The following is a 6,732-nucleotide window of genomic DNA, read 5'->3' as shown; positions in this document are numbered from 1 at the left end:
CCTCCCGAAACAAACCCGGTCTTCTGGACCCGGGACTACCAACTCGTACTTGGGCTCATCTTCTTCAGAAGTACAAATTCTATAGTGAGTACGAAGGTGGGTGATAAATTCAGTGTCAACAGAGGGCTCCTCCCCTAGAACCGTAACGTCTACCCACTGGGAGAGAGCATCTACGGAAGCCATTTTCTTTTCTTAAAAAAGGGGGTGACAAGAAACCTACAAAAGAAAAGAAAAATCAACACACGGTCTCTAAGGGAAGGGGCACGGAACTAAAGCCTACAAACCAAATCTACCTACAAGATAAAGGCACGCAAATAGAAAACATGTCACAGAAGGGAAAAAACTAACCTTTGAGTCTGAAATCAAGACAGGAGGAAGTAAGAACCTTCGAAACGCAACAATACAGCACGAACAAATGCAAGGGAAATTTGAAAGATTGCAGAAACGAAACAACGAAAGAGAGGGAAAGTATTTATAAAGACGTTAGGGGCATAATGGTAAAATGGGGGCAGTCATTAATGAAGATGCACCGTTACCAAGGCCATTAAATCTCTACACACACCCCTAACGGACACGACGCTTGATTAGACGTAACTGCCAGAACCGAAAGGTCAAGAAAGATCACGTCGGTTCCTAAACCATCACGTCGGTCCTCCTGCAAATCGGCCAAAACCCCGAGTTGAATACTCGAACCCAACTCTTAAAAAGAAATTGGGCTCGAGTAGGGGCACTGTTCATACCCTGGCCCAATAAATAGGGCCCAAGATCTAAGCAAAGAAGCCCAACCCAAAGGGTTGGCCCTCCTCCAGTACCAGCCTTCGCCCCAGAAGTCGGTACTAAACACGACCTGCTCCAAAGAAGTCGGATACGAGGGTTAGCTGGCAGATAACACTCATTCGAATGAGTAACTGCCCCTAGAAACTCTCTAACCACTTCAAGGAGCCATATCTTAACCTCCCTAAGATATGGGAACGGTTATCCGCCTAAAAAGGTGGCACTACTTCAGCGGTGGTTATTGGTTCACCACTATAAATACCCTGACTTCCCTCAGGTATCAAAAAAGGTCCAATACATTCTAAACCTGCTTATACCCTTGCTAACTTAGGCATCGGAGTGTCTTTGCAGGTACCACCCCCCATTCTTTCACACGTGCAAGTCGGACGGAGGAACACCGAGTTTCGGGCAAACGCAATAGTCTCCTCCCTCACACGTTTGGGCCTACCAACGTCATCCGGCCCACCAATCTCTGGTTACCCACCGTAACACCATTTATTTTGAATTTAGAGTGACCTTGGAAGAACGCTATATAAATTCAAACGCTATACTAATTCAAATGCACTGAGTTCTTGTGCATATATATTCTTTAATTGTTGGTACCATTATTTATTTTGTCCAGTTAAATAATTAAGAGTGATACACACTTTATGATTTTATTTATATACGAAAGATTTATTCCTATCTTATTTTTACTGTTGTGTATTTTTTTTTTTTCGATTAATAATGACTATAACTATTGATTTAAATTAATAGGTTAAAACAAAAATAAATATAGAATGGTTAAGTTCATTATTTTACAATTTGAGAGTTGTGATAATATAAGTATCTTAAATTTAAAATTTTTATAGTATTGCAGTTTTTTTGTTTAAGTAATGGTGTAATTTTCACTACAATAGATGCGGGAGATGCCTGCAGCAAACTACCTGCAGAATCTCTAACTGCAGCAATTCATGGTGGATAGCTGCAGTCCCATCCCAAATCAGCCTACCGACGTTGAATTCTCTGATTTAGTGTTGAGCTCAGAATGGCCGCCGCTAACCCCTTTTCAACTGCAGATGATTTTACCTCAATTCACTTCAAAATACCTACAATCGAGAATTCGAAGAACCCGCCAAAGGAGAGTGCAAAGCGCGCGAACCTCTTCCTTGCTCCACCTTGCCCCCACTCTGTCATTGTTGACTCGCGTGGCTGCTGATCCATCATTCTCCCCCTGCTGTCGACCATTCCCAGAATCAGATCCGTCAGTCGTCCTTCCGCACGCGAATCCTTGTCGTCGTTTTCCTCCGGTCCCAGTACCAGCTGCATCGCGCTTTCCGTCGCCGGAGAATCTTTCGCCTATCAGCTTCGTCGACTTGCTTTCTGGTATGTACAAAACCCCTCTTCCTCTTTAGTTATATACATCTATGACAAATTTAAAAAAAAATATTATTTTTGACAAGATAATATTTTTAAAATTATTATTAAAATTTAAAATATTATAAAATTAGATGTTATATATTTGATTTAAAATTTAAGTATCACATTTAATTAGTATACCCTCATGAAAAGAAAAAATAATAGAAAACCGCATGAATAAAAATTAAATGATTATAAAGATAACCAAGATTTTAGGAGGAATAAAAGTTATTGTTATAAAGATTATAAAAAATAAATAAAAAATAAGTAAAAAATAATTATATATATATAAATATATATATATATATATATAAAAATTTGATTCTTCTTCTTAAATGTTATAAACATTAATCTTTCTTAATAATTTTCTCTTCTTTCTCTTTTTCCCATTGAAATTTTTTTTTCTCCTTCCTTTTTCTCCTTTTCCTCCATTATCTTCAGCATCATGATCATCATCGTTATAGTCATCATCGCCTTCTTTTTATACATATCGTCGTTATTGTTATCGTCGTTATTGCTATCATCGTCGTCGTAGAATTTTTACCATATTAACGACGTTGCCTGATCCAAAATTGATTTGGATGTGTTTTTGTTGATAATTCAGTCATTTTTGTGTGTTGTTTTCAAACTAAGTTTGTGCGTCACAATCATTAAATAATTTTGGTACATTTCTGAGTTAATTGAGGTTTGTAACAAAATTTTGATGTACAAACTAAGAAATTTATGTGTTAATATTAAGAAATTTTGGTGCATTTTTATTCTGATAAGTTCTGCATAATTCAAAACTCTTTCGCTTCCTTCACTTCATCTTTTACTGCTTCTTTTTTTTCATAATCATCATCATCTTTTTTTTCTTATTAATCTTTTTTTTAACTTCTCAAATTTCTTCCTGTTTTACTCTTTTAATAGGAATAAAAATAAAGAAGTCAAAAACAGAAAAAATACATAATACTGCAAAATTACTTGAAATATGATGAACCTACATTCATTCAACTAAAAAAGAAAGAAATAAAAAAAAAAGAAGAAAAAAAATATAGCATTAAAAAATACTGTTGAGTTTAAAGAACTAACAAAAAATAAATTAACGATGATTAAACATTATTGTTGGATTTAAAATTCAATTAAACAAATTAATATAAAGTAAATTGGCCTAACAACAAGCTTCAGACCTACATACACTCATGACTCAAGAGAATATTTGTTACTTATACCAACAATTTTCCATAAAAAACAAAAGGAAACATAAGGCCGAAACAAATAAAAAGAAAAAAACAAATAAATCTGGCCCAAAGACAAGGAGTTGGCTCAACCGGTAATCCAAATTCATACACTCTAATTGGTTGCTAACTAAGAAAGGAACCCCACTCTCATTTGAATTAAATCACCACACCACCAAACCAAATTCTCTCTTCTCTCTCATATCTCTCTTCTCTCACCCACGTGAAGTTAAGAAAGAAAGTAAGAAAGAAAATTTAATTAGGGCTCAAATCAGAAGTGAAAAAATGGATTACCATTTTCAAGCAAAAAAGAAGAAAGTCAAAAAGAGCTAGGGTTCTAAAGTACAGATCACATCCAAAGACTACAGCAGAAAAAAATTTTCTCATTTGTGTTTCATCATGAAAGTTAAAGAAATCCTCTTTTTTTTCATACACAGAATGAAAAATTTGATTCAAATGGAGGTTATAGAATTTTGCAAGAAATCAATGGTAAAAAAAAAAATTTGAAACCAAAGCACAAATAAAGGGCTCAGATTCAAAAAATAATATGAAAAAGGATGAAAGAGAAGATGAAAGGTATAAATGCATGTACTATTAAATCACTGCTACTACTCTATTTCTCTTCTGTGTCACTGCTGCTACTGATATTGGGGAAGAAGAAGTCAAACAAGTTGCTGAAGTCAAGTTTCAAACTTTGGAAGCTTCACTCCTCTATTAAAGGGATAAACGGTTAGAGATTGATTCAAGGAGTGGTAGTACAAAGTTTGGGTTCCTATAGCTTAAAGAGTTATACATTTTTCTCCTTCATGGTTCTCAATTGAATATTCCATTTTCTCAATTTAATCTTTCTTTGTTTCAATGGAAAAAGGTATTATAGTGAAGAATGTAAGAAAAAGCCAGTGAGTGAAAAATGGCAGAGAGAGTTAGACTTGGAGAAAAGTTAAATGTTTATTTCAAAAATCTTCTGTAAGTATTTCTGTTTTGTTATCATGATTTTGAGGGGATTTTCTTACTAAGTTGGGTGAGCACTTAGTGGTTGAAAATTTAGAGAGTAAATCTAGTTAAATCTAGTTTGGGTAGAAGCTGGGTCTGTCCCAGATATAATTGGATTGAATCCTAGAAAAATGGGTGAATGTAATCTTGGTTAAAGATAGTGAAATTCTACCATATTTGTAATGAAAACTGGATGTAGGCTATATTGCATAATGTAGCTGAACAAGGTTATATCATTGTGTTACTTCTCTTTCTCTGTTCTGATTCTGGTATTCAACTTTAAGAGACAAAAATAAATTATCTTCTATTTTTCATAATCAGAAATACTTCTTGGCATCTATTTCTTCTCACAATTCTATTTTGCCTCCTCCATCGACTAGAAAAAAATTAAAGGTATCTCTTGCTTTTCAACTCGAGGTGACTCAACAGATACTACAAGATCCATCCAATTTAAAAAAATAAAAACAAGAAAAGTTAAAAAAAGGCCTAAATCAACTTCCTTTCTCTAAATCACTGATATCCATCAATTGGTATCAGAGCTTGGTTTCAAAGAGATCAAGCTTCACAGTATGGAGAAAAGATCTAGATGGCCAACAACATGAGATCTAATATAGTGGCTTACACTCTGACAGAAGGGCAATCCAACAATAGACCTCTATTCTTCAATGAAAAAAATTATAACTACTGAAAAGAAAGAATGAAGATCTTTATGCAGTCTATAGAACACAATCTCTGGAAAATAATCATGAATAGTCTTTAAACTTCAACCAAAACTAGCGCTGAAGGAGTTGTAACTCCTAAAGAAGAAGCAAAATAGAATGAAGACGATAAGAGGTAGAACTTAATGCCAAAACTGTCAACATGCTAAACTGCACCATCAGCTTCAAGAAATACCGAAAGATATCTAGATGCAAAACAGCAAAAAAAATCTAAAATAATCTCCAAGTTACACATGAGGGCTCCGAGCAAGTAAAAGAAACAAGGATTGACATGCTGAGCAAGGAATATGAAATGTTTGCTATGAAGAAAGGAGAATCAATAGATAAAATGTTTGAGATATTCTCTATTATCATAAATAGCTTGGATGCTATGGGGATTATTCATTTCGAACGAGTGCTGGTGAGAAAAGTTCTAAGAAGCCTAATATAAGAGTGGAAAACCAAGACAAATATCATCTCTGAAAGCAGTAACTTGAACAAAATGACCTATGATGAGCTAAGAGAAAAGTTACTTGCATGTGAAACCACTCACATAAAAAATAATGCAAAAAAGAAAGGAGTGGCTCTTAAGTCTTGTGATGAATTATTTAAAGATAATTTCAGCGACTATTTTTCAGATGACGAGATTGTATTTTTTGCTAGAAAATTTAGAAGGCTGATCAAACAAAAAAGAAGGAGCAAAGGGTGTAGCTCAAGGGAATCAAAGAAAGACATCAGCAAGGTCATCTGCCATCACTGTAAGGAGGCTGAATATTTCAAATATGATTGTCCAAAACTCAAGAAGGAAGACAAGACTCGGAAAAACAAGAAAAAGATGCTCATGACCTCATGGAAAGATTTGAAAAATAATTTTGAAAATAATGATGAATTTGATCACAACTCTCAAGTTTGTCTAATGGTTGATCACAATCAAGATGATGAAGTAACCTATTTTAAACTCACTAATGATAAACTTCACCAAATGATTGATGATCTTACTAAGAAAATTAGAAAAAATTTTTAAACAATATTATGAACTTGAATCTAAAAATGCCATTTTGAAAGCTGAAAATGCTTACCTTAAAAAAATTAAGAGAACCCAAAAATATTGTTGATCATATTAAAGAAAACAAACGACTTAGAACTGGAATTAAAACCTTTAAAGGAAAGCATTCTGTCACTGCATATTTGGACAACAATGAAGAAAATAAAAAGTTACATAAAATAATCAAAAGTTTGAATCAAGACATGGCAAAATTTGTTCAAAATTCTAAAAATTTGGACAAATTATTAGTTAGTCAAATATTTCTTTTTATAAAGGATGGCTTAGGATATCATGACAAATCTAAAATTATTTTTGAAAAATCATATTTTGAAAATGAAGTTTCAATGTCCAAAAACAAAAGCTTTCAAACATCAAATCATTTGAAAAATCAACAAGTAAATTTTTTTTTGTCATGCCTGCAATCGGTTTGGTCATTTACCTATTCAATGTTTTATCTTTAAAAGAAAGATTGGTAATAAATTCTACAAGGTGATTAGCAAATACAATACTCTTGGACACCAAAAAGGTTTAATATTAAAGGATCCAGAATGATTTGGATACCTAAAGTCACTTAAAATTATTATGCAGATTTGTCTAGCATCCAAAA

Source organism: Arachis hypogaea, chromosome 19, assembly GCF_003086295.3.
Source record: "Arachis hypogaea cultivar Tifrunner chromosome 19, arahy.Tifrunner.gnm2.J5K5, whole genome shotgun sequence".
Lineage (NCBI taxonomy): Eukaryota > Viridiplantae > Streptophyta > Magnoliopsida > Fabales > Fabaceae > Arachis > Arachis hypogaea.
This window is presented reverse-complemented; position numbering follows the sequence as displayed.